This window comes from Bos taurus, chromosome 6, assembly GCF_002263795.3.
Source record: "Bos taurus isolate L1 Dominette 01449 registration number 42190680 breed Hereford chromosome 6, ARS-UCD2.0, whole genome shotgun sequence".
In the NCBI taxonomy this organism is placed as follows: Eukaryota; Metazoa; Chordata; class Mammalia; order Artiodactyla; family Bovidae; genus Bos; species Bos taurus.
The window spans coordinates 61076177-61103514 of NC_037333.1; the positions used below are offsets into that span (position 1 = coordinate 61076177).

General features: G+C 41.1%; 2 long non-coding RNA genes across 3 annotated transcripts in view; one reads left to right on the plus strand and one right to left on the minus strand.

Moving 5' to 3' along the window:
* Nucleotides 1-2460: 2460 nt before the first annotated feature.
* Nucleotides 2461-27338, minus strand: part of LOC101903036 (uncharacterized) — a 30478-nt gene continuing 5600 nt past the window's right edge. The window contains exons 2-4 of one of the 2 annotated variants that reach the window (XR_003035145.2): nucleotides 9968-10068; nucleotides 8681-8822; nucleotides 2461-2745 (exon numbers count right to left, since the gene is read on the minus strand). This is a non-coding gene — a long non-coding RNA (uncharacterized lncRNA). Of the gene's footprint in view, nucleotides 2746-8680; nucleotides 10069-27338 lie in introns of both variants that reach the window. The other variant, XR_001500502.3, reaches the window with a different exon arrangement.
* LOC132345509 (uncharacterized) lies at nucleotides 5273-21603 on the plus strand. The gene is made up of 2 exons (XR_009494882.1): nucleotides 5273-6758; nucleotides 21499-21603. It is a non-coding gene; the product is annotated as an uncharacterized lncRNA (long non-coding RNA).

Below are 27338 nucleotides of genomic sequence, written 5' to 3' on the forward strand. Positions count from 1 at the left end.
ACTTGGGCAAACTCTGGGAGATGGTGAAGGACAGGGACGCCTGGCGTGCTGTAGTCCATGGGCTTCCAAAGAGCTGGACATGACGAGGAGACTCAACAACAACATACTTGCCAAAAAAAAAAAAATTTTTTTATTTAGTGGTTTGGAGATGGCAGAGGGGGCTTGTAAAAAGTCAGATCTACAAATGTAACATGTCTTGACAGGCCAATAAATTGAGAACAGTAAAGGTGAGACTTTTGAGACCTGTGTTTAGATTAGCTATCTGTATTACTCAAATTCCCCTCTCTGTGGTATGGGGAGGAAAAGGGGGAGATGGAGTGGCTGGAGGTCACACAGCTCCATGAGCAAGGCCAGGAAACAGGATTCTCCTTTGTGGCTTTGAGCATCCTGAGATTCTGGGGGACACATGAGCAAAGAGCTGAAGAAGACATCCAAGTTCAGTAAGCTGGTTTAAGAGGTCTGAAGGGTTGTGAAATGCAAACAGGGTCAGAGATCATTATCAGAATCAAGAACTATAAAGCTAAGGATTTATTAAGTAACAGTTAAGACATAATTGGGCTGCAGTCTTGGGCAACAGCCAGGATGAGATGTTTTCTGTGATCATGGCCCATGATGAGTGTAATCCAGGCAAGTTTAAAGGTCTAGGAAAATTACAGGCATATGGTACCCAAATTGCTAAACAAGTTGCAAGTATTTTACTATGTAGACTTGTCCAAGGTGCTATGTCACTATCTCCTTTCCCTAAAACCTGTCTCCTCTAGGTGTGGGACATTAGCCCAAGCTCTGTGACCAGCCTCATATTCCTGTTATGGATCAACCACCCAGATGCCAGATGCTAGTGTAATGGGGGAGGGGTGTCCTAACAAGGTAAGTTCTCGACCCTCCACGATTCTGCCTGGACTAGAAATGTACATCCCACTTTGAGAGCCCTGCAGTTGTCTGAGAAACTTTGGGTCTTACACAAAACCATTTTCATGTCTAATACACATTTAGCTCTTGCAGAAGTGATAATGGGCCTCCATTTATTCTTTTAACTTCCTTTGACTATTGAAAGAAGTAGTTATAGAGTTTGCTGAGAATCTTTGCAGCCCAAGTGCAAGAAAAATGCATATATCATGGATAATATAAATGTGGTATATATGTGTGTGTGTGTACATATATATATATGGCTTCAGAAATCAGCCTTTGCAACCTCAGGTCCTACTTCTGGACCAGATGATGTTTTTCTTCTTGGGTCATGTGATATGTGCTTCAGTCTGAATAACATTAAAAATATTTCTCTTAGCAGGATGTGGTGGGTTGTTTTCTTTTTTAATTTCAAATAACACCACTCCTTGAACTGGGAACAAACAATTCACTTGCAGCTCGGCTCTGCATTTATTTGTAATTTTCACATAAATCAACTTATATGAAAATGTATTCATAATTTGAGCTTTCTCTATAGCGATAAAATGTTTCTGCTTCTGTGGTAGAAAATAGCTTATTATGCAAACAACATTGCCACTCTTACATTATGCATGGGATTTACCTGGAGAACATCACAAAAGCTTCAAGAAAAAAAAAAGAAAAAAAAAAAAAGACTGGGGAGGGTGAAGGGTGCTTCATTTACTGCACCACTTACCTGTAATAATTAGCTACAAATGAGCTAATACCTGTATTTAGCAACTTGTTTAATATTGCTTTGGTTAATTCAGTGAAACAATGGAAGGAAAAGAAAAAAATACAAGGGAGGTCTCCTGACAAATGGTGCCTTTCAGGATGTCAGCCCAGTGAAAAATGAGATCTGGTGGTTTCAAACTTAGGCCAGTGGTGGTGAGTAATTAATGCCTAACTCATTTGAACTTGCATGCTCGATCTAATTTGGGATATTGAGAGTTCACACTGATTTGCCTTTAAAAAAGAATGTCTCTGTCAAATAAAGTGATTGTATAAGATTGATATGGAGATCTCCGACTTGGATGTATAGCCTATTTTATATTTACAAAGGCAGCAGCAAACAGTATTATTTCTAACTGTGTGTGCAGTGGGACCACCATTTCTGGAGGGAAAGCTGTTGTCCTTTCTAGATAGGATTCAAGCAGGGATCACTTTGGGTATAAATGGTGTATGGTACTTATTTTTTCACTCTTATAATAAATACATTTTGAATGCCTTTTCACTGTATTCAGGCCTGTGGATAAAGCAATAGTATAATATGACCTCCTATGTTACCTCCTTTGTAACTGGGGAGGGCAGTGGGTAGGCAAAGAACAAGTAGCATAAATAAATGAAATAATTGCAAGATGAGTGATAACTGCTATGAAGGAAACACACAAAGAGCATTATTTAAAAAGTATGGGGGGAAAATGAAGAATATGGAGTGTTGCATCACCTTTAAGATATAGAGTGTAATCCTTGACAAACGATTAACCTCTTTAAACTTACTCTTTGTAAATTACAAAAAGAAGATATGTACATGAATTATCATTATTTAACATAGTTTTATACAACCCTACACAGTTGCCCTTCATGAATCCACTATCTTAAATCACTGTTTGTGGTCCATTTGCTCCATCTGGATGATCCCATTTCAAAGGATCAGATACCAAGGAGGTCGTTCTCTGGTTGTGGCTTCTCAGCAGTTCACAACTCTTCTTTGTAAGGCTTGTGACTGCTCCACTGGGTATTCTCCAAAGGTGACTTCTTTCATTGGTCCTGCTGTAGAGTTTCTGATGTCTTTGTTTCGGTCAGGATTTGAGGCTTATCCTGGAGAGAGGAGGTGGTACACGGTTAGACCAAGGTCCAGGCCTGGAATCACGACCCTGGTATTTCATTCCTAACTTCATACATAATAGCTGCTTCATGTTAGTCAGCCTACATACCTTTCTGAACGTCTACTCCTTGTCATGTTTAAAAGTTGCATAACAATAATACCCTTGCTCCAAAGAAAAATAATAATAATACCCTCTCTCATAATATCTAATAATACCTTTCTAAGTTGATGAAGTAAAATTATGAAGTAAAATGAAAATTCCTATGTTATGTAAATAATTTCAGGCCCTAGGAAAAAACAGACAGTCCTGTAGTTCATTTTATAAAACTAATGTAATCTGATAAGTGTATATTGATTTCACTTGTAAACATGATGCAAAAGTCTAATTAAAACATTGGTTTACCAAATCTAGCCCTGTATAAAATGAATAACACACCATAACTCAGTAGGCTGTATTATCAACATAAAAGTTCTTTAAATGAGCAAACTAAAAGAAGAAACAAGCATGGATTTAAATTATAACATACTGTAACATAACTTTATAAAATTAAATAGCCATTCTTGACTAAACTATAAGCAAAATAGGATTATAGGGATATTTACTTAAACATGAAAAGACTATCAAATCCTTTTAGCAAATCTAATATGAAGTCCAGTGTTGAAGTTATTTTGTTTAAACTCAGGAACAAAATAGAGCTCCCTTTTATGACTGCAATTATTTACATTGATTTGGAGGTACTAGCTAATGTAATAAGATGAGAAAAGTAAGTAATAGATATAAATATCAGGAGAGATAATGTATTTGTAGTGATATTGATTGGTTACTTAGTACACCCATGGAGACTAAAAAATGTTCTAGATTTGATAAGGTGTTTGGATAATTGATGGGAGAAGGCAATGGCACCCCACTCCAGTACTCTTGCCTGGAAAATCCCATGGACAGAGGAGCCTGGTAGGCTGCAGTCCATGGGGTCGTTAAGAGTCCGACACGACTGAGCGACTTCACTTTCACTTTCACTTGGATAATTGATAAATATAAAAAATCTGTAATTTTTCTTTTTTACTAGTGTCAGTAAGCTAGAAATAGACTTTGAAAAAAAATCCCAATTATAAGCACAAAATTTAAAATACAGAAGAATAGTTTTACATGATTTGAACCCATATTAAAAAAAAACCTAAAACAACTTATTGAATAAATGGAGAGATGTACAATCATCTATAAGGAATACTTAAAGCTGTGTAATTTTCTGTTCTTTCAATAAACAAATATTTGCAGTTTCATTCAGAATTTTTAATGTTTTTGTTGAATAAAATAATTTAAGTTCAAATGGAAGAATAGGTATCTTAAAGTGGGTGCATGCTCAGTCTCTCAGTCTTGTCCAACTGTTTGTGACCCCATGGATTGTAGTCCCACCAGGCTCCTCTGTCCATGGGATTCTCCAGGCAAGAATACTGGAGTGGGTTGCCATTTCCTCCTCCAGGGGATCTTCCCAACCCAGGGATTGAACCCATGTCTGCTGTGTCTCCTGCACTGGCAGGCAGATTCTTTACCACTGAGACATCTGGTAAACTCATCTTAGGGTACAAAATGCAAAAGAATAATAAGACATACTTCCCTCACTAGATAGTAAGCCTAGTTTTAGAGCCACTGTAGTCAAAATGGCTTGTTATTGGCATAAAATCAGATAAATGTAGCAGTGAAACAGAATTGAAACTCCAGAAAGAGATCCAGGTGTTCATGAGAATTGCCCATATGTTAAAAGTGGCATTGCAACCTATGAAAAGGGTGGCTTATTTAATAAATGATGCTGGCAAAATTGGCTAAACATGTGGCAGAAAGCAAAATTTGTAATTCCTACCTCTTAATACAAAAGATAAAGTCCAGATGGATTAAAGAAAGTAATATGTCGATAGCTATTAAAACGAGTAATGTACCTAAGCTCCGACCTTGCAGAGTGAGTAGAATTCTAGCCAATAGAATTAAAGCACCAGTATGTAAGGACGTGTGTACTAATATTTATTACAGCACTGCTTTCATTGGCAAACAAACAAAAATTGGAAACAACCTTACTTTCCATCAAAAGAACTATTGAATAAGAAGATCCATACATTGGAATTTTATGCAGTCATTTCAAAGAATGAATTCCACTTCTAATTGTTCACTTGGAAGGATTTCTATAATGTAATTAAAGGAGAAAAGCAAACTGCAAAATTATGTGAAGAGTATGATTCAATTTTTGTATCTATATATTATATACACATAAAAAGGTTTGAAAGTGTATAGCTGGCCATTAATATCTGTTTTCTCTGGGAAGAGAGTGAGAATAGAGGAAGATTTAAAGAGAGATGCATAATTTTTTCTTTATACGTTGTTAGATTGTATCACTGGTTACAATGAGCACATGTTCATTTAAAAATTTTAAAAATGATTAAAAATATTTAATGACCGAATGAGAGTAGATGTGATATGCTCTGTCTGATTGGCATTATTTCTTGCCTTTGCCTAATTTTTTTTTTTTTTTTGGCCCTAGAATAGAAAATCAGCTTATTGAGAATGGGCCAATTCTTTAATTAAATAATATTTTTCCAAATATACTCCATGAAGTAAGCCTTCCTAAAGAATCCCAGAATCTCAGCTCTTCAAATCCCAATTACTTCCCTTCAGACTCTAATTGTTTTTCAGTCACCCAGTCGTGTCTGACTCTTTGAGACTCTGTGGACTGCAGCACACCAGGCCTCCCTGTCCCTCACTCAAGTTTGCCCAAGTTCATGTCCATTGCATCAGTGATGCCATCCAGCCATCTCATCCTTTGACGCCCTCTTCTCCTTCTGCCATCAATCTTTCCCAGCATCAGGGACTTTTCCAGTGAGCCGTCTGTTCACATCAGATGACCAAAATCCTGGAGCTTCAGCTTCAGCATCGGTCATTCCAATGAGTATTCAGGGTTGATCTCCCTTAAGATTGACTGGTTTGATCTCCTTGCTGTCCAGGGGACTTTCAGGAGTCTTCTCCAGCACCACAGTTTGAAGGTGTCAGTTCTTTGGTGTTCTGCCTTCTTTACAGTCCAGCTCTCACAACCACACGTGACTACTGGGAAGACCAAAGCCTTGACCATATGGACCTTGTCGGCAGAGTAATGTGTCTGCTTTTCAACACACGTTTTAGGTTTGTCATTCCTTTCCTGCCAAGAAGCAATTGTCTTCTGATTTCATGGCTGCAGTCAGCATCCACAGTGATTTTAGAGCCCAAGAAGAGGAAATCTGTCACTACTTCCACCTTTTCCCCTTCTATTTGCCATGAAGTAATAGGGCTGGATTACATGATCTTAGTTTTTTTAATATTTGGTTTTAAGCTGGCTCTTTCACTCTTCTACTTCACCCTCATCAAGAGGCTCTTTAGTTCCTCTTCACTTTCTGCCATTAGAGTGATATTATCCGCATGTGGTTAGCATCCACATAGTCTCTAATTACTAATATTAAAAAAGTACATTGGACAATGTTGTTTGTTGTTTAGTACCTAAGTTGTGTCTGACTCTTTGTGATCCCATGTACTGTAGCCTGCCAGGCTCCTTTGTCCGTGGGATTTCCCAGGCAAGAATACCAGAGTGGGTTGCCATTTCTTGCTCCAGGGGATCTTCCTGACCCAGGGATCAAGCCTATATCTCCTGCATTGGCGGGTGGATTCTTTACCACTGAGCCACCAGGGAAGCCACATTGGACAATAAGAACAATTGAAAACAATTAAAAACCCTTTGGTTGGAAAATGACATGAGATCAGTCTCCAAAGGAACAGATCGTAGGGCCTGTGGAATTCTGAAAGGATATTGGGGTTCCACTTGGGAATGCTAGGGCCCCCTCATGCCTGACTGAGAATCTGTTCTTTCTAGGGCCCCATACTACCTCTCAGTCTGGACAAAGGGCACCAAACCTACTCCAAAATGGAAATATTTTCTCTCCCACCAATTTAGAAGACCTCTGAACATTTTACAGACTCCTATCCTGAACTGTGAGTATCACATAGCTCTGAGGATGGTGTGTTGTTTTGAACTCTTTGGTTTTCAAGACACTGAAGTAAACATTTTCATAGGCTGGCCCTGACCATTTTCTGCCAGACCTGGCACGACACCTGCAGTCAAACTGATGCCAGCTTCTGTCTTGTTCATTTTACTGCGGATCCGGTGAAAGTTAGAGATGGTTTGCAGTCTGGTGAGAACCGAAGCCTCTTGGTCCAGTGCCATGAATCTCTAGGTGTCTGACATGGGCCAGGGTAGCCTGGGGAGGCAAGCTGGTGAAATGGATGAAGCACATGCTCCAGGATTAGAGGCACGCCAGCCCAGGCCTTCGTGTGTGTGTGTTTGCAAGGCTTAGAATTGCCTCGATAATGATCACAAGCACGTCCTGATGTTTGCAACCTGTGAGCAGATGCCAGCAATTGACTGGCTAAGCTGGATGAGTGTCCCAGAGGATGGGCTGTTGGCAGCTGTTCTTGGTGTACCTTTAAGCATCGTTACTTGTGAGAGAAGAAATAAAATTTGAGCAAGAGAACAGCTTGGCTTCATTCCTTGAGTAGTGGGAAAGGATTGTGACTCAACCTCATCTATCTGTATCCTGATGTTAAGAGTAGCTCAGACGTAAATTTCAAATTAAATAAGAAAGTCTGAGAGAATGCATTATGAGCTCAGTGCTCAATGAACAAAATAGAAAAAGATTTCAGCCAAGGGAGTTAATTTTACTCTGGGGATAAGTTTCTGTTTCCTCTTTAAGCATGCTTGGAATTCAGTTTGTTTGTTTGTTTTTTTAATATAAATTTATTTAATTGGAGGCTAATTACCTTACAATATTGTATTGGTTTTGCCATACATCAACATGAATCTGCCATGGGTGTACTCCCACCTCCCTCCCCGTACCATCCCTCTGGGTCATCCCAGTGCACCAGCCCTAAGCTTCCTGTATCATGCATCGAACCTGGAGTGGTGATTCATTTCACATATGATATCATACATGTTTCAACGCCATTCTCTCAAATCATCCCACCCTCACCCTCTCCCACAGAGTCCAAAAGACTGTTCTATACATCTGTGTCTCTTTTGCTGTCTCGCTGGAATTCAGTTCTGAGGGTCAACTATTGGCATTTACGAGATGACTTCTTGTATTATACAGCATGAATAACTGTAAATACAGTCATCCTTCGTATCTATGGGGGATTGGTTCCAGGCCCCCTGCCCTCACCTTGACTACATGCTGTATTATGAACAAATCACACAAACATAATATCAGTCACAAGAAGCCAGATATGAAAGAATACACTCTATGATTCCGCTTATATAGAATTCAAAACCATGCAAAACTCATCAATGGTGTCAGAAGTCAAGAATGTGGCTGTCCCTGAGGCAGGAATGACAGGAAGGGGCAAGAAGGGGTTTCTGGTCACAATTTCTTGATCTAGGTGCTGAGTTTATGAGTTTGTTCGGTTTCTGAAAATTTCATCTACCTGTATACTTATGATAGGTATATTTTTCTTATGTATATGTCAATAATTATACAATAAGGAAGTAACAAAGATGTAATGTACATTATTGTGACTATAGCCAAACATATTGCAGTGCATATTTGAAAGTTGCCGAGAATAAATATTCAAAGTTCTTATCACACACACACATATATATGTACCTATCATAACTATACAGGTAGATGAAATTTTCAGAAACTGAACAAAGTCATCCACGCACAAAATTTTAACTTCATGTGGTAATTGATGGTAATTAGAGTTACTGTGGTTGTCATTTCACAGTATACAAATATTGAATAGTTATGTTGTACATCTGAAACTAATATAATGTTATGTGTCAACTATACCTCAATAAGAAAAGAACCTCCCCCCCCAAAAAAAAAGTAAAAAGAAAAATCCATTTCTTGTGCCTTTCTTACCTGCTTTAGTGTCTGTGGTAGACGGCAACTGTTCTTTCTCCATGACACTTCCATCCTCCAGGTAAATCTGTAATCAGGGCTGCAACTGACTAAGTGTTACAGTCAGCCCTCTGTATCCTCTGCATCCATGGAGTCAGACTATCTTGGATTAAATATATTTGGAAGTAAAATTCCAGAAAATTCTAAAAACCAAAACTTGAACTTGCCACACATTGACAACTATTTACAAAGCATTTCCATGATATGTACAGCTATTTACATTGTATGTACAGCTATTTACATAGCACTTACATTGCATTAGGTATTATAAGTAATCTAGAGATGATTAAAGTATTCCAGATAAGCACAGATTCTATGCAAATACTTCACCATTTTATATAAGAGACTTGAGCAGGCTTGGCTTTTGGTTATTCATAGGGGTCCTAGAACCAACCCCCTGTGGATACCGAAGGATGACTTACAAACTGTTTTGAGTCCTTGACTACTTAGAATGACTTCATTTGTTACAGTTTTTTCCACCTTATATTTTACAGAGGAGGCGGCCTAATAAAGAGAATAGGTGCAGACAGCTTTAAATAAATGTTAAGCATGAGGAAAATAAGGCCCATTAACCTCACACAGTGAAGGGTGCTATAACTGTAGATAGAAAGACAGCTTTCATCCTCTTCACAAATTTGCCTAGGGTCTGGTCAGCTAACTGAACTTTTAATCTTTGTTCTGGATAGTTTCTTTATTTATTCTCTCTAGTGCCAGGGCATTGACTGGAAACCCTCTGGAGATCTTTTCTCCTTTTTATTTCAGATAATTAAACCTATCGGGACAATAATCATGAATGGTAAAGCTGTAGAATCTTTCAAGCATGGTTAGGAGATGAAATATTATTATCTTTCTAATAGAAGGAAGACCTCCAGCATCCTCCGGCTGTGAGTAGACCACTTTTTCTGTGGGTGGTCCCAAGCAGAGACCACATAGGAGTGAATGAAGGCAATGATGACTTCTGCTTGGCCATTAGGTCAGGACCTCTTGCCTTCAGCTCAGTAGCATCTTTTCAGCCCCTATCCCAACCCTTTTCCTCCTGAGCCCATCCCAGCTGCCCATGGCTGACTTACCTGTGGTTTGTTTGCAAATCTTACTTAACCATTATTTATGTTGAGGTCTCCTGGTACCCGCTCTCTGCACAAATCCATCTCTCACCCCTGAATTATGAGCCCAGGCATCATTCTGAGTGGTTTCTTTCAGTGAGAGATGGCCATCCGCCTGTTGGTACTTGCCTAGCATTATACTTACCTTTTCTCTCCAAGAGGACTCCACCCCAGCTTATCTTGGAATATTTTTTCACTAGGGCTTCTGCTGTCCCTTCCTCATATATCAATGGATCTTAGCTGGCACTAAATAGACAAAAAGGAGAAGTGGGAGGAGAAGAAGGAGAAACTGATAAAATGTGCTAGTCTGTCTTCACGGTGCTTTAGTTCAAATGTTAATTTCTTATACAAACCTTCTCTAACCTCCCTTTCTAAAATGACTATCATTTTCTATCATAGTACTCTCTTTGTTTTTTTCACTACTGAAATTATCTTGTTAATTATTTTACTTGTTTGCTGTGTAATTCTCTACTTCTCCACGACTGTAGTCTCTATAAAGAGATTCTTACCTTTCTTGTTCACTGTGACATCCTAACATGAACAGGACTTGAAACCATGGTAGGACTTACCTGATAATTTTGAAAGAATAGGTGAATCACTAAAAATACACTAAAACATGGAGAAAGTTTGAGCTACTCTTACTCTGAGTATAATATATGAAAATTAAAATAGCCTTGATCACTATCAGTTCAGTTCAGTTGCTCAGTCGTGTCTGACTCTTTGCAACCTCGTGGTCTGCAGCACAACAGGCCTCCTTGTCCATCACCAACTCCTGGAGTTTACCCAAACTCACATCCATTGAGTTGGTAATGCCATCCAACCATCTCATTCTCTGTCGTCCCCTTCTGCTCCTGCCCTCAATCTTTCCCAGCATCAGGGTCTTTTCAAATGAGTCAGTTCTTCGCATCAGGTGGCCAAGGTATTGGAGTTTCAACTTCAACATCAGTCCTCCAGTGAACACCTAGGACTGATCTCCTTTAGGGTGGACTGGTTGGATCTCCTTGCAGTCCAAGGGACTCTCAAGTCTTTTCCAACACCACAGTTCAAAAGCATCAATTCTTCGATCCTCAGCTTTCTTTATAGTCCACTCACATCCATACATGACTACTGAAAAAACCATTGCCTTGACTAGATGGACCTTTGTTGGCAAAGTAATGTCTCTTATTTTTAATATGCTGTCTAGGTTGGTCATAACTTTCCTTCCAAGGAGTAAGTGTCTTTTAATTTCATGGCTGCAGTCACCATCTGCAGTGATTTTGGAGCCCCCAAAAATAAAGTCTGACACTGTTTCCACTGTTTCCCCATCTATTTGCCATGAAGTGATGGGACCATATGCCATGATCTTCGTTTTCTGAATGTTGAGCTTTAAGCCAACATTTTCACTTTCCTCTTGCACTTTCATCAAGAGGCTCTTTAGTTCTTCTTCACTTTCTGCCATAAGGGTGGTATCATCTGCGTATCTGAGGTTATTGATATTTCTCCCGGCAATCTTTATTCCAGCTTGTGCTTCATCCAGCCCAGCATTTCTCATGATGTACTCTGCATATAAGTTAAGTAAACAGGGTGATCATACACAGCCTTGACATACTCCTTTTCCTATTTGGAACCAGTCTGTTGTTCCATGTCCAGTTGTAACTGTTGCTTCCTGACCTGCATACAGGTTTCTCAAGAGGCAGGTCAGGTGGTCTGGTATTCCCATCTCTTGAAGAATTTTCCACAGTTTATTGTGATCCACACAGTCAAAGGTTTTGGCATAGTCAATAAAACAGAAATAGATGTTTTTCTGGAACTCTCTTGCTTTTTCGATGATCCAGCGGATGTTGGCAATTTGATCTCTGGTTCCTCTGCCTTTTCTAAATCCAGCTTGAACATCTGGAAGTTCACAGTTCACATACTGTTGAAGCCTGGCTTGGAGAATTTTGAGCATTACTTTGCTAGCATGTGAGATGAGTGCAATTGATCACTATAGTCATAGTGATTTTGTCTTACAATATCTAACTGGTCAAAGAGTGTAGAACACCCACTTGGGTGTTACACCATGATGCCAACTTAGACTTTCTTAGGATAAGTGCAGATCATTGGCCTATGTGGAGAGGTTGCTTCTGACTCTGGAGAGGAGTGTGGCTTTTAGTTACCGAGTTGGGAAAGCATGCAAGGTGAATTCTGAGTTAAGCTTCAGGATTTTCTCCCTAGGGAGATCTAGAAATTGCTAAGACTTTACATTAATATGTAACCAAAATTTAAACTCATATTTCAGCAACAAGGAATAGTAAATAATGCATTGCTTCATGAAGATTTGCTTAGTTTATTTACTTACATTATTTATAGGTTATGTTGGGAATAGACTTGGCTTGCTTTGCTTTGTTCACAGTAACATTCCATAAATATAACAGCAAGCGATAAAATAGCATTGATTCAGAAGTGAGCTCATGGCTTCATAGAACATCAAACATAAAAGCTGTGTTACAATGATAAATACTAAATCTTTAAAATATCTTTAAAATATCATTGGCTTTTTACTGCCATTACTTATGCAGTGTGTATTTCAGATTTTCCTATTCAGTATTGAATATGAAATGTATAATACTGTGAGTTATATCCTGAGCTTTGGTGCAGTCTGTACAAAATTGGCATTTTGAAGTTGTGGATGGTGGCAGAAGAACTTGATTCAGGTTCAAAAGATCAACCTAAATAGTTCAGGAAAATCTCAGGAAAAGAACAATTGGCAATAAAATATATTAGCTTTTTTTCCTATGTGTGACGTTTAAGTGATTTGGGCAAAAATAGTGAGAATTAATAAAAGTTGTGAGAAACAGACATAGAGAACAAACATAGGGACACCAAGAGGGAAGGGGAGATGGGATGAATTTGGAGGCTGGGATTTAAATATATATACACTATCGTATAAAATAGATAACTAATGAGAACCTACTGGATAGCCCAGGGAACTCGACTCAGTGCTCTGTGGTGACCTAAATGGGAAGGAAATCCAAAAAAGAGAGGATGTATGAATACATACAGCTGATTCACTTTGCTGTAGAGCAGAAACTACCAAACATTGTAAAGCAACTGTACACCAGTAAGAATGAAAAAAGGTCTTTTATTCTTTCTATGGTAGGAGATGCCTTTGTTTTCCTATTTGGTGTCTCCTTGAGTCTTCTCAATTCCAGAGAGTGTCCACATGGCCTCATGTTGGTGTGATATAAGCCAAGATGGTGCTGTGAAGACCAGGGGAGATGGGTGTGCTAAGATGTAGTGGTGCTAAATCTGGACCTTGCAGTCAGGTAGGTCTGGCTCAGGTTCTGGCTCTGCTATTAACAAGTTGTATGTCCTTAGGCAAATGACCATTTGAGCCCCAGTTTTCTCATCTGTGAAACAGAGATAATCCCATATTCCTAATAACGAGACTATCCAACAAGGTACTGTTTGTAGAGTGTTGTGCCTGATATATAGTGAAGGTCTATAAATACCCTGTTGCCTTGCAAATATGCTGAGGGAGAGGAGATGAAGGTTATCGTGGCCATGTAACCAAACTAGGATTTGCAAATTACTTGGTATTTATAACAGAAATGAATTACATGAAATGGTCATAATTATAGATTGAAACCTCACCTTAACACTACTTGGCATAAGGCATGTCTGTCATGGACTTTTTTTCAAGAAAATTTTTAAAAGCTGGTTTAACAAAAAAGCCTGTCATACAGGTGGATTTATGCATGTCTATTTCTGTGGCAAAGGCCTGAGGGCAGTGTGAATATATTTTAAAAACAGAATCTGTGATATAGCCGAGTCTGAGTGTTGCATAATTTTGTGATTTTTTTTCAAAGCCCTTATGAAGGTACAGTTGAGTTTTTAATATAATGAAAGACTTAAAGGAAAATGGAGAAGATGGAGGGGAGCAAGCCCCAGGAGGGATGGCCCCCATATGGAATCAGTCAGAGCAAGCCTCAATATTTATGGGGCACCCCTCTCTATCTGCAGTCAGGTAGTCTGTGCTTGACTCTCAGATTGGAAAGCAGTGGCTCTGATGTTTAGAGCCCCTTGTGAGGTGACCTGAATTACAGCCTCTGTATACGGAGACACAGGGGATTTGTTACAAAATTATCTTTTCTCTCTTATGGCATCCTCAAGACTTACTTAATCCTCTCTCAAAGTTTGAAGAATACATAAAAATTATGGTATCTTGTTGGGAGTATCCTTTTAAAAAACTGTTCACCTTTTAATTTGTAAAGTTTCATTTATTGCTAGGTTCAAGAGTAATGTAGTGAATGGCCACATATCTTAACCTGGCCAACCTGTTATTATTTTTGTACATTTGCTCTATCTAGGCATATCTCTATCATAGATGATATGTAATATATTTTATTTCTTTGTTTCATGCTGAACCCTTGGAAAGTAAATTGCAGAAGCAGTGATGGTGGCAGCCAGTGTTTCCTGAGAACATTGACATTGTGAACCCATCAAATCTGGCATATTTTGCATTGATCCAAGGCTATTATCTATTACACCATCCATATTCCAATTTTTCTATTTGTTCTAAAAGTATCCTTCCTAGCAATTGTTTTTTTCCACTCTAGAGTCACACATTGCGTTTAGGTGTTGTGTTTTTTAGCCTCTTTTAATCTGCAGCTTTCCCTGGACCTTCTTTTTTATTTCCTGACATTGCCATTTTTGAAGAGTACTGGCCCCTCATCTGGTAAGATGTCCCCCAGTGTGGGTTTGTCTGATGGTTTCTTTATGATCTGTTCCGTTTTTGTCAGGAATGCCCCTGCTGGGAGGCTGTGTCCTTGTAAGTGCCTCATCACAGGGGATATGCAATGTCAGTTTGAACATTTCCATTGGCATTAAAAAATATTTCTAATAGTTTTACTTCTTATTCGTTAACATGAAGACTCTGGAGTATTTCTTAGTTGGAAAAGTCTCCTTGAAAACCTTACTACATGAAACATTACAACCATAAGACTTGCCACCATTTCTTGGAAAAATGGTTGTAGATTCATCATTCTGGTCTGTATCACTAGCAATAGTGCTGATGTGTTTAAATGTTTAAATATCTTAGGGACTTCTGCTAAGATGCCTTGTTATCAGGAGAATTCAATTGTGCTGGAAGTCTGAGGGTGCTAATTAATCACTGTCCCCTTTCTACAGGTTCTTAACACAAGGAGTAAAATGCTGATCAGCTTTGTTATGAGCAAGGCTGGAGGATGTGGCAACGTCTCTAATCTCCCTCTCCAAAGCAGAACCTTTAATGCTATCCCAGTCCTGACCTATTCATGCTCAGCCCATATTGGAAAGGTTGAGGCCTGACCAGGCTCAATCTGTCCGCTGCCTAGTTGGGAGAGGAAGGAGCCAGCCATCTTGTTGAACCCATGCAGACCTGAGAGGCGGAGGGCAAGTGAGAAGGGTGGGCCCAAGCTGGCCCCACTCCTGAAAATGGCCCATGATTGTCCTAAGGGGTCAGTAACTGAGGAGAGAACGTGCAGATGCTCCAGTGTTCCCCTAGAGACCAGAGATGAAGCCTTGTCTATGGTTCAGGGTAAGAACATGGAGATGGAAGGAAAAGTATTCTTATAATATTGCCCACGTTGATTTCTCAGGTTGTATCAGATGGGGTGGAAAAGGAGACACTTTGAAGACTACTTGGGAAGTGAAGTTACTTCTTCCCAGCTGATGCTGCAGATTGCCAGGACATCAACTTTCCTTTTCAACTTGGGAAAAGCTATTGAAGAGAGAGGAAGCATTTGTCAGTTTTGCCAGCCTAGTTAGACCATTACTAAAACAGTGTCTCCTGAACTGTTGTTCATTTTCATAAACAAATAATATTGATACATTCACATGATGAAACATTTTAAAGTCACAAAATTTACAAAAATCGCCTTTTCCCCTTTTCCCTCTACTGTCCACTCTCTTCCCTGAGGCACCAGGCTGCCCTGTACTGTTTTATTTTATGTTTTTAGTTTTTAAATTAATTTTTATTGGCTATAGTTTCTTTACAATGTTGTGTTAGTTTCTACCAGATAGTAAAGTGAATCAGCTATACATATACGTATATCCCCTCTTTTTTGAGTTTCTCTCCCATTTAGGTCACCTTAGAGTGCTGAATAGAGTTTCCTGTGCTAAATGGTGGGTTCTCATTAGTTATCTATTTTATACATAGTATCAATGGTGTATATATGTCAATCCCAATCTCCCAATCCATCCCACCCTCTCCTTCCCCCGTTTGGTATCCATACATTTGTTCTCTACATCTGTCGTAGAGATTTCTCTATTCTATTTTTGCAAATGAAGTCATCTATACCATTTCCTAGAGTCTACATATTTGCATCAATATACAAGACTTATTTTTCTCTTTCTAACTTACTCCAGTCGGTATGACAGTCTCTAGGTGCACCCCCTGTACTGTTCTGAGAATTTATTCATCTTTCAGACGAGTCTTAATCACCTGAAGCTTCCTCACCCTTCCCTCCCGGTCCCAATCTTTTGATATTGAAACCATTTAAAATCAGAGTCCACCTCCATGCTCTGAGTGCCTCCTCTCCTGCTCTGGATTTTCCATAGCACTTACCAGTTTCTAAGACATGGTATCATCTAATTTTTAATATTATGTTTGTTGTTTATTTTCTGTCTGTCCCACTGGAAGCAAGTTCTGTAAGGGCAGAGATCTTTGTTTGTTTCCTTCTCTAGTGTAGCTTTGGCACCTGGCTACCAGCCCACAATAGGTAATCAATAAATGTTGTTGAAATCTGAAGGAATAAAGCCATCTCTCCCTTTCCTCCAGACAGAAACTGAGGAGGTAGAGGATCCAATTAAAATATATCACATTACCCCTTGAACTGAAGACTTCTCCTTGCATTTCTAAGGGAGCAGCTATTAAAAATATATGGCTCAGAGCTGGGTGTCTTTCTTATTTTCTGTGGGTCTGAGGAGACATGGTTTGGAAGTGGAAAATGAAGAAAAGAATGGAACAGTGTCCTGCCTATTGATGGGATGCACTGACTCTTTTGAGAGGGCAGCGTCTTGAAATTGCTGAGCAGTTAGAAAATGATTTCTCTTCATCTGTCCAGGTTAAGATGTCGCAGATGAAATGCATCTCTTCCCCACATCAAGCCTGTCCAGCCCCTCAATATGCATTAAATCCTTTCTATCTGCCGACGATACCCATGTTTATGTCTCCAAGCCTGACATCCCCATGTGTACGTTCTGTCTGATTTGTCCCCCTCTCCTGGCTTCGCCATCTCTGTAAATGGCACCATCACATACATACACAGTGGCTCAAGTCCCAGACCTCCCAGTCATCCTTGATTCCTCTTATTGCTTCACTCCTCACAGCTCATTCAATGGCAAGTCCTCAGAGTTCTTCCTCCAGAATGTATTATATCCAGACACTGTTCACTGTCCATCTCCGCTGCCATCACCCTCATTCATGTGACCATCAGGTCTCCTCCGGACTGCTGCCAGAGACTCCAACTGATCTTTCTTCTGCCTCCCTAGTCCCCAAGAATCTATTCTCACAGATCAGCCTGAGGGAATTCTTTCAAAGACATGAATCTGATTCTATCACCCTCCTGCTTAAACCCCTCTAACGTCTCCTATGAAATTAGGAGTCAGCTGCTCAGCATGGCCAGGGCTCCACCTGGTCTGGCTCTTGCCTGCTTCTCCATCACATCAAGGTTCTCACACCTCCTCCTTTACTACAGTGAACTCTTTTTTCCTTCTTTGAATATATGGAGCTCATTTCCTGCTTCAGGTCATTTGCACTTGCTTTTCCCTTTGTCTGGAAGGCTCTGCTCCAGAGTATTGCTGAACTCCTCATTAGTCACATTACCTACTCAAAGAGTCCTTCCTGACCGTGCTGTATAATGCCTTCCCATGCCAAATGCACAGGTTTTATAAACAGTGCCTGGAATCATTTTGATTACTTCCTTACATCAATGAGGTTCTAGAAGGAAACATCCCACTCAAATGAAATAGTGAAAAGGAAATTAATAAAGGGATTGTTTACAAAGATATAGGTGGGTAAAGGGAAAGCAACAAGTGATGATGGTGGTCTTGGTAGCAACATCAGGGAAGGCTGCCATCTCTAGATCTGAATGGGGCAGGGGCAGGGAACAGCTACCTGAAACTGGACGGAAGAGAAATAATTTACAGGAGAGGCCATCTGGCGGTACTGTGGCCCAGCGGAGAGGACGTCAGCAGGGTAGATATTCAGCTCTGGCTCTGCTGCTTCCACCCCGTCTTTTGCTAGGTCCTCATTGGCCCAACCCAACCAGAAGCCAAAGGGCAAGGCTGCCTATTGATGCGATCTGCAAAGGTGGGTCTCCGTGACACACAGTAGGCTTGTGACAGAGGATCTGGCAGGGCAGACAGAGGGTACTCAATATCCAGCACATGCCTCTACTAGAATGCAGGCTTCATAAGAGGAACAATGGTCCCCAAAATCTAGGAGAGTTCCTGGCATGCATAGGTGCCCAATAAATATTTGTAGAATGAATGAATGAATAAATGAATGAGAATTCTTTGTCTTTAGGGGATGTGTCTGTGTAGCCCAACAGTTATTAGCTATAAAATTGGGAAAATATATAGATGTGCCTCAGTTCACACTGATGGGGCAGAAGACCATGAATGGACTTACTTTGGCAGGTCTGTGCCCTCTGGATGCTGTACAGTGGTGAGCAGCTGAGAGCCTGCCTCTTCCGACCCTCCTCTTGAAGCTTGGGTCAAGGTGCTGCTGTGCACTCACCTCTCAGACTTAGAGAGATACACCTTGGATTGGTGTGTGGGAGGGGATTCGTTCAGGATTGAGACCAGTCTCTGAAAGGAGAGGCTGCAGTTTCTGGGTTAAAGTACCCAGAAGATGGGTACTTTAACAGAAATGTGCAAACTAGAAGGTGGGGTTCCCCGGGAACCGTTACCATCTGGAGGTGGCATCTGAAAACCCTTAGCTGCCGTTTTATGTAATACTTCTTGCTTCAAGTCAGAAGACAGAATGTCAACATTAAAACTGTTTTTCTTAAGGAAGAGATGCCAAGGATCACTGCATCTGTGCTTGTATTAAGGGGCAACAAATGATATATGCAGATTTGTTACTAGGAATTCTCCTCTCTTGATTCCTCTTAATATCATTAGTGAGAGACTGGTTCCTTGTTTAAGATCAAATGGGATTAGACCTTGGGGGAAGAATGGTCACTGTGGGCCTCTCAGTTTTTGCATCAGGAAAAGTTAGAGCGTGAGAGGAGAGGGAGAGAGGGGGCGAGAGAGAGAGAAGTTGGGAAAAGAAGAGGGAGTGGTAGGTGTGTTAGGCAAGTAGTCAGACATGAGTAGGTCGCCACCTAATTCTGGATGGGATCTTCATTCCCTCTCCACCTGGATGCTAGTGATCAGAAGGCACCAGGAGGTTCTCCCGCTTCTGGTCAAGGACTGCTACATTTTCAGCCTTATCAGGACCAAACGAGATAAAACTCAACAGCACAGGTTGGCACAGGCATGCCAAGACCTAAAAAGTGACTCAGAGTGACCCAGGGTTCATTAAGCGATATTTGTAATAAATTAGCATTGTGGTTTTTACTGTCCCCCTCCCCCATGGTTTCATTCACATACTTGTGTTTAAGTACCTGTGCTCTAGGAGAAAAGTTATATAACCTAAAGCTGTCAATCAACTTGTCAGTCAAATAACACAGGACGAAGGGAGGGATCACCACTCTAAAACATCCAACTCCACCCTCATTACTTCCCAGATGGCTCAGTGGTAAAGAATCTGCCTGCCAACACAGAAGATGCAGGTTCAATCCCTGGGTCAGGAAGATCCCCTAGGGACTAGAAGGGCAACCCACTCCAGTGTTCTTGTCTGAGAAATCCCATGGACAGATCTGGCTGGCTACAGATCAGGGAGTCTCAAACAGTTGGACATGACTGAGCACGCATGCATAGCCCATTACAGAGCTGTTTCTGGTTCCCAGACAGCCTGCTCTCATTCTTTTTTGGAAGTGTATTTTGCTTTGCTTAATAAACCCTTGCTACGTGAAACTTCTCTATGTCTCTCAATTGAACTCTTTCCTTTTGGAGGACAAGGACTGAAGAATTGCCATTTTGCCTGTAAGATAGATCAGTCTTTTTTTTTAATTGGAGTTTAGTTGATGCACAATTTTACATAAATTACAGTTGTACAATATAGTAACTCACACATTTTAAAGGTTATAGTTGTGATACAACTCTGGCTATGTGCCCTCTGTTGTGGAACAGCCTTTTTAGGAAGGGGAGATAAATGTTAATCTCTTCTTTGTGACATTGCACATATACAGTCTTATTTATCCCTATGACAAGCATATGATGTCAGCAGTATTATTGTTTCTTTTCTATAGAGAGGTAAACAGATTAACCAAGAGATTAAGTAAATCATCCAAAGTCACATAGCTAGGCAGTTGTGAAACAATTCTCTCTGTTTGAGAGAATCCTGTACCTCTCTCAAATCCTTTCTTTCCCCTGCTAGACAGAATTAGAATGGAAGGTTGCTGGGAACTCATCTGGAACCTAATGGACTTCTCCTTTCCTTCCTGGCATTTCTCCAACACAGTAGGCCCTGCTCTGAAAGAGCTTCCCAATGAGAATGAAGGATTGATGGGATGGGGCCACTGAGCCCAAATGGAGTGGGAGGAAAGGAATTGGTTCATTTGTGTTTCACACTCTGATATGGTGAACACAAATCTGTTCTGGTTTAAGAAAAAAGTCTCTTAGTCATGTCTAACTCTTTGTGACCACATAGATGTAGCTTGCCAGGCTCTTCTGTCCATGGAATTCTCCAGGCCAGAATACTAGAGTGGGTAGCTACTCCCTTCTCCAGGAGCTCTTCCCAACCTAGAGACTGAACCCAGGTCTCCCACATTGCAGGCAGATTCTTTACCATCTGAGCCACCAGGGAAGCCCAAGATAAGAGAGAGTGAGTTAAAAAATATCTTTCTAACCAGTCAACAATGATTAGGAAGCAATATGGATAACGCACTGGTGGTTAATCAAGAGTGAATATTGCAGAGTAGTGAGTGTAATGATCTTCATTTCTTGGCTTTTAAGGACAGAGGATAGAACTCTCTTAGAGAACATGGAAATATTGGCTCAAAGGGCTTCTGCTCTCTGCATGCTGTTTTTGTAGTCAGAGAACATCCTCTATGTAAAAGAAATTTGGGATTGGGGAAGGAGAGGAATATGGTAACCCAAGATTTTTCTTTGGTAAAAATAAGAAAGCATGAGAGGAATAATTGTTGCCAGAAAGGTTTGTGCAGAAAAACACAAAGCCACCCCTAGCTCTATCTGGATAGTATCACATGGAAGATATTGTACCTTCACACCAACCATGTCCATCGAGCATGGGGCAAGGCAAGCCTTGTATAACACTTTTATCCCATATTTTGAGGTCTTTGAGGTTTAGAGATGATTCTATTGCCCTGGTTTCAAACTAAAACAGCACTATGTACTTACTAGTAGATTTCACTAATGCCCACTGATATTTCCAGTTTCCTCCCCTCCTTGGACATAGGAGAGACTATGTATTCCTGCCCCTCCAGGAGTTTTGGGTGGAGCAATGTGACTAATTCCAGCCAATAGGCTAGGAATAAAAATGATGTGTGTCCCTCCTGGGAAAAACAATAAGTGTTGGTGTGTTATTTCCCATCTTCCCTCTCCCAGCAGGGTGAACCAGGAAGCATCATGCTGAGATGGAGAATGCCTAAGATGAAAGCCTGAAATGATGAGCCACTACATGGAGAATAAATGTCCCAAAGAGCCATCTAGGTCTGCAATAGGTTTGGTGTGTTCTGTTGTGTTAATGCCTGGAGATTTTGGGGTGATGGTTATTGCCACAGCCTAAGCTAGCCTATTCTGAGTAACACACACATACACACACGTAAATTGAGAAGAATGTATAAAATATGCCATTGGTTCTGTGTCTAATTATCTTCTAAGTCAGACAAATGGCATAGAGGATGGGGATTCAAGGGTGAATCCCCTCCTCTGCCTTTTGCCGTCCACTGCTCGACTGGGTACTTGTAACCTCAGCTTTTGGAGCTACCAGCTGTTCTTGTTTCTCAGGTGGTCCTTGCCTGAACCCACACTTTTTGTTCTAACTTCCCTTACCTGGGATCTGGCAGCCTCTCCTTCCTCACCTCTGGGGTACATTTCCCTCATTTCATTTTGTCCTGAGGAGAAGACTGAAGGTACTTAGGATTCTTGTGTAAGAATCATCTCTAGGGCAGTCAGAATTTTCCCCTGTTGGGATGTCTTCTCTTAGCAGGGCTTCTAAGAGTTCTGACAGAATCCAGTATCTGGATTGTCTGCACGTTGGTCTGTGCTGTGTCTTAGGAAGAGGTGTTTGTGTGTTTGAGGACAGATGGCAAGAGCAGGGAAAAGGACCGCCATGCTGCCACCCTGAGAGACAAGAAAATGAGGCTCATCTCTGCTAGAATTCTACAGATGCCCAGAAAATGCTGCTGCTGATGGCACCTGGCTTTTCATATATAAATGCTTTTCATTTTTTGTTTCTGCCCTAACCTGAATGTGGTGTCAAGGGAACTATTAATGGCTGCTCTTTAGGGACATGTGACTGGGTATTTATATATTACCTGCCCACTTCATAAAGTGCTAATGAATGTTTGCAAAGCTCTTTGAAATCCTCTGGTGAAAGGTGCAACGTTAAGTGAAAAATATTATTATTATTATTAGAAGGTAATAGACAGCTTTGAATGATCGGTCGTAGGAATAATTGACACAGCATTAAAAGAAGCGCCAGAAATCATCCAGACTGTTTCAGCTCCTCCAGCCCCATCAGCCTCCACATTACATATATTACACTGTTTCCCTGACACCCATCCTAATAACCATATAATTCACACGTTAAATCACCACTTCCAGGGAAAGGTTGAGCTCACTCATAGCTCTACCGATAGTGACACTGAGAGGGTATTAAGTGTTGAAAGGTCTGAAATGGAGAAGTGCTTCATAGATGGAGAGGCCAGATTTAGCCACTGAATGGCCACCACCTTTAAGAGGAGATGAGCATGGAATGAGTCAAAAATACTTGGAGAGGAAACTTTAAAAATAGATGTGAGATTGGAAAGCCTTGAAAACAATATAAATTTGAAGTGAGATTGCCTATTCAGAGCAATATTTTTTATTGTTTGCCCCATCTGGTTTGAAAAATAGCAGCAAGGGTTTCCTAATGTCTTTAACTTGGAGTTATTTAGAAGTTCTGTCTTCTCAGTAAAATACAGTTTTGGTCAGAGTTGGGAAGTTGGATCCAACTCACTTGCTAGCTCTGGCTGGATGGCAGTAGTCGCTTTAAGTACAGTGTTGAAAGAATGATGGAGGTGTGTTTATACTTGGCCGGAAAGTGTGCTGTGATCTATTAGCAATGTCTGCCCTGGGACGGGGTGGAGGAGCCGTGGCATGTATGTGGGCCAGGCCTGACTGGGTGTGAGTATGGCTGAAAGGATGGCTCCAACTTAGTTCAAGGTTGCTTTTATTCTGACTTTTAACCAAAGCTATTAATATTAAAAAGCATTCTAAGGGCTTTACTCTTGGTCAGACGACCCCAGGTCACTCAGAGGATTAAGAACTAGCGGCCTGTTGTCTTTTGTGCTGGGAAACCACTTATGCTACCTCCTAAGGCTGTACTTCTGCCAGTCCGCAAGCTTGTCTCCCAGGCCTGGTGTCTGGGCTCTGGGCCCTCAGCTGCAGGGTCTGGGCACTGTCCACTTGTGTCCAGCACCTGTCAGGGGCAGGCCAGTGCGCCACAGTGCACCACAGAGTGTCTGTGTCAAGTGGTTCTGGAGTGGCATTGGGAAGGTCTCTGAGCCTCCTCTGGCCAACAGGCTGCTGCTTATTATTCACCATGAAGGGGTTTATATTGCAAACAACTTTGCTTTGAGAAGCTTAGAATTCTATGATTTCCATTTGGTTTAGAAAAGTAGATACCGCAGCGTTGTTGTATCAATAGAGAAAGGAGGAGGGGTGGCCAGGTGGCCTTTGGGGACCATTTGCTCAGTAACTTTTGTAATAGTACTAACAGCTAACATTTATTGAGCACTTACTGTGCAGGAGGCATTATTTTTCTAAATATTTGTTTTCATTACCTCATTTAATCCTCTCAACAGCTGGACTGTCCATTGTACAGATGGGAGCACTGAGGCTTGGATTTTCTCAGGCCACACAAGCAGGGCGTTAGGGCTGCTTTTGAACCCAGGTCAGGTGAACTGGCACTCACTGCAGTGCACCCACCCCTCCCTGTGTGCCGACCTGAATCCTTGTTGCAGCAGATAAGGCTATCTCCTTTGACCCCTCCTGGTGGTTATTAAACAGTCTCCACAGAGAACTCAAATGAAATATTTTGGTTGTCTATTCTGTCCCTTTAAAACTTCAGTCTCACATGTAACCTTTGGATAATGTGTCTACTGCAAATGTCACATTTACAGTTTGTCCCAAAGGACTTTGGTTTAAAATAGTGGGTAACATTTCCCTTTTTTTCCCCATTATTTGATTTAGAAAAAACCATAACGAGGCAAAAAACGAAATTGGTAACATCTATCATCAATAAACTCGCCCTTGATGCCAGTCGTCTCTTTCATTTAAGTTAATATGTAGAAGCAATGTAGCTGTTCATTCTCTTCCTTCTTTAGGTGACATAGAGCCTTTTAAAACAGCATATAATTTCTTATCCTTTCTTATTAGCATCCTAGTTGCTTGTCAACCAGCTTCATTGCTTCAGTGGGTAGACTCTTGGTTTTGGGGTGTCATAGTGACAAAAGCGACTGCACTTTCACTTTTCACTTTCGTGCACTGGAGAAGGAAATGGCAGCCCACTCCAGGGTTCTTGCCTGGAGAATCCCAGGGACGGGGGAGCCTGGTGGGCTGCCGTCTATGGGGTCGCAGAGAGTCGGACACGACTGAAGCGACTTAGCAGCAGCAGCAGCAGTGACAAAAGCACTGAGTACCTTTATAGCTTTCCTACGAATTCTCTTCAAGGCAAAGTTGTTATGTCTATACTGGCACGCACTGACTATGGGGCATATCATTAAAAATTACTTGTCATGGAGGAGCCCATACATCAGAATGAAGTTGCTAATGTATCAAGATTCTAGTGAGGATGATGGAATTACCTTCAGAGATTTCAAATGTGGGTTTATGGATGCCTTTTGACTGTGCAAGGCTGAAGTGGTTGAAATTTGATAGTATGAAAAGTCATTGGTTTACTAAAAAGTAGCCTTTGCTTTTATTCTCTCGGGTTCCCTTGGGCCAATTCCACTGGAAAATCATTAGCATGTTCACATGAATAATTTCAACCCACCAGCAGGTAGTGTGGAGATCTCAATCCAGTTTTGTTTTGTTTTTTTAAGTGGAACTTAAAATGGATGTCTAGATACAGTCTTCTCTCCCATCCTGATGCCTGTCCTGTTTGTCTTTACCAGACAGGGAGCAGGGAGAGAAACAAAGATGAAGGAAAACGAGGGGAGCCAGGTTGATCTTGAAAACCTTGCGAGACTGCAAAGAAGTTGTAATTCATAATGCAGAGAATATCATTGGGAAAGCTGTTTGACTTACTGATATCTGTATAACATCAAATAATTTCCAGTAGGGAGTGATCTTAGAATTCTGAAAAGACTAAAGGTGATTAGACAGTTGGAGAGTGACCGCTAGACCACTCACTTTGGGTGGGATTTAGAGTCACCTCAGTCCCTGCCAAGATCTTTTAACAGTCTCCTTCAGCCCCTTAAAGATTGGAGCCAGGTCCTAATCCTTTCTGCATCTATGCTGAATCCTGTGCTATGATACTAGGTGCTTCATAAATATCTGTTGGGTGATTGAACTCTTAACTCCCAATGTCAGCAAAGGATGAGGCTCTCTGTTCCCACACCACTGTGGTGCCCATGGAGACAATGAGAGCAGTTCAGTTATTCAGTTCTCCCTAAACCTGGTTCATCGGATGCTCTCAGCTATGTATTTGGAACCTCCTTTTCCTGTTCAGTATTGTCTCCCACAGGACTTCTCAGTCTGACTCCATAACTTGTCATCCACTTCTGATTACTAGAATAGCTCCAATTGTATTATTAAAGACTCGCTTCCCAGGTGGCTGCTAGTGGTAAAGAACCCACCTGCCAGTGCAGGAGACATAACAGACACAAGTTCAATCCCTGGGTCAGGAAGATCCCCTGGAGGAGGGCATGGCAACCCACTCCAGTATTCTTGCCTAGAGAATCCCATGGACAAAGGAGCCTGGCAGGCTACAGTCCATGGGGTCGCAAAGAATCAGACAGGACTGAAACAACTTAGCACACACGCATGCAGGGCTCGTCTTTTTTTTTTTTTTTTATCTTTGCTTTTTTTCTTTTAAATTTTATTTCATTTTTAAACTTTACAATATTGTATTAGTTTTGCCAAATATCGAAATGAATCCGCCACAGGCATACATATGTTCCCCAGCCTAAACCCTCCTCCCTCCTCCCAGGGCTCATCTTTGAAAAAAAAGTCAGTCTTGCATGTGATTTAGATCTGTGCCCTTCCCTCTCTTGTAGTATGGGTAAGAGTGTACCTGCACAGTATGTGTAAACTTGTTTAAGTGTATCTAATTGTATGTGTAAAGGTGTAAGTGTGTATGGATGTGATAACCATGGTATGTGCCTGTGTGTGTGTATTTATGGAGGGGAGTTGGTCTTGCTCTTGGACAGCTCCTCCTTCTTCTAAGAACTCGCTTCTCCAAGGTGCTGGGAGCAAGGGGAAGAAAAGGTCAAATACCTCCCTGCCATTCTGGGCAAGTTTCATCCGCCTCTCAGTTGGCCATCAACGCTCTTCCTGCTCAGTGTCCATGTAGGAATGGTGGTGATTTTGATGGTAATCATTTGTTCTTGTCTATTGACCAAGGGCTCATGCCCAAGCAGTTCCCTGAGCATTAGCAAATCCTTTCAAGATTCTGGGCTTTCCTCGTGGCTCAGACAGTAAAGAATCTGCCTGCGATATGGGAGATCCAGGTTCAACCCCTGGGTTGGGAAGATCCCCTGAAGAAGGGAATGCCTACTCACTCCAGTGTTCTTTCCTGGGGAAATCCCATGGACAGAGGAGCCTGGCAGGCTACAGTTTATGGGGTCGCGAAGACTAAGCGACTAAAACGTTCTCACTTTCAAGATACAGTGCATTATACACAGAGCCTGGCTGGTGGTATACCATTGCATTTCCCTGATGTGTGCACCTCATTGTCCTTCATGCTGTGAGGGTCCCCAGTCTCTGCTCCAGGAGCTAACTCTCCAGCATTATAGGCTCCACCCCCTGTACCTTTCACCTCCAAAAACTAAAGGTCTTGGCTTCCTTTCCCCTGACAGTTTCATGCCTGCCTCTCCTACCATGTCACATTTTCATACTTCTTTTTTTCATGGTCACAAGCACTGGAGCCAAATCACAAGTCTCCTAGCTAAGCAGTCGTCTAACTAGGTGATGAAAGGTGGGTCAGCTCTTCCTTTAGGAACGCTTTTCTCAACCAGTGC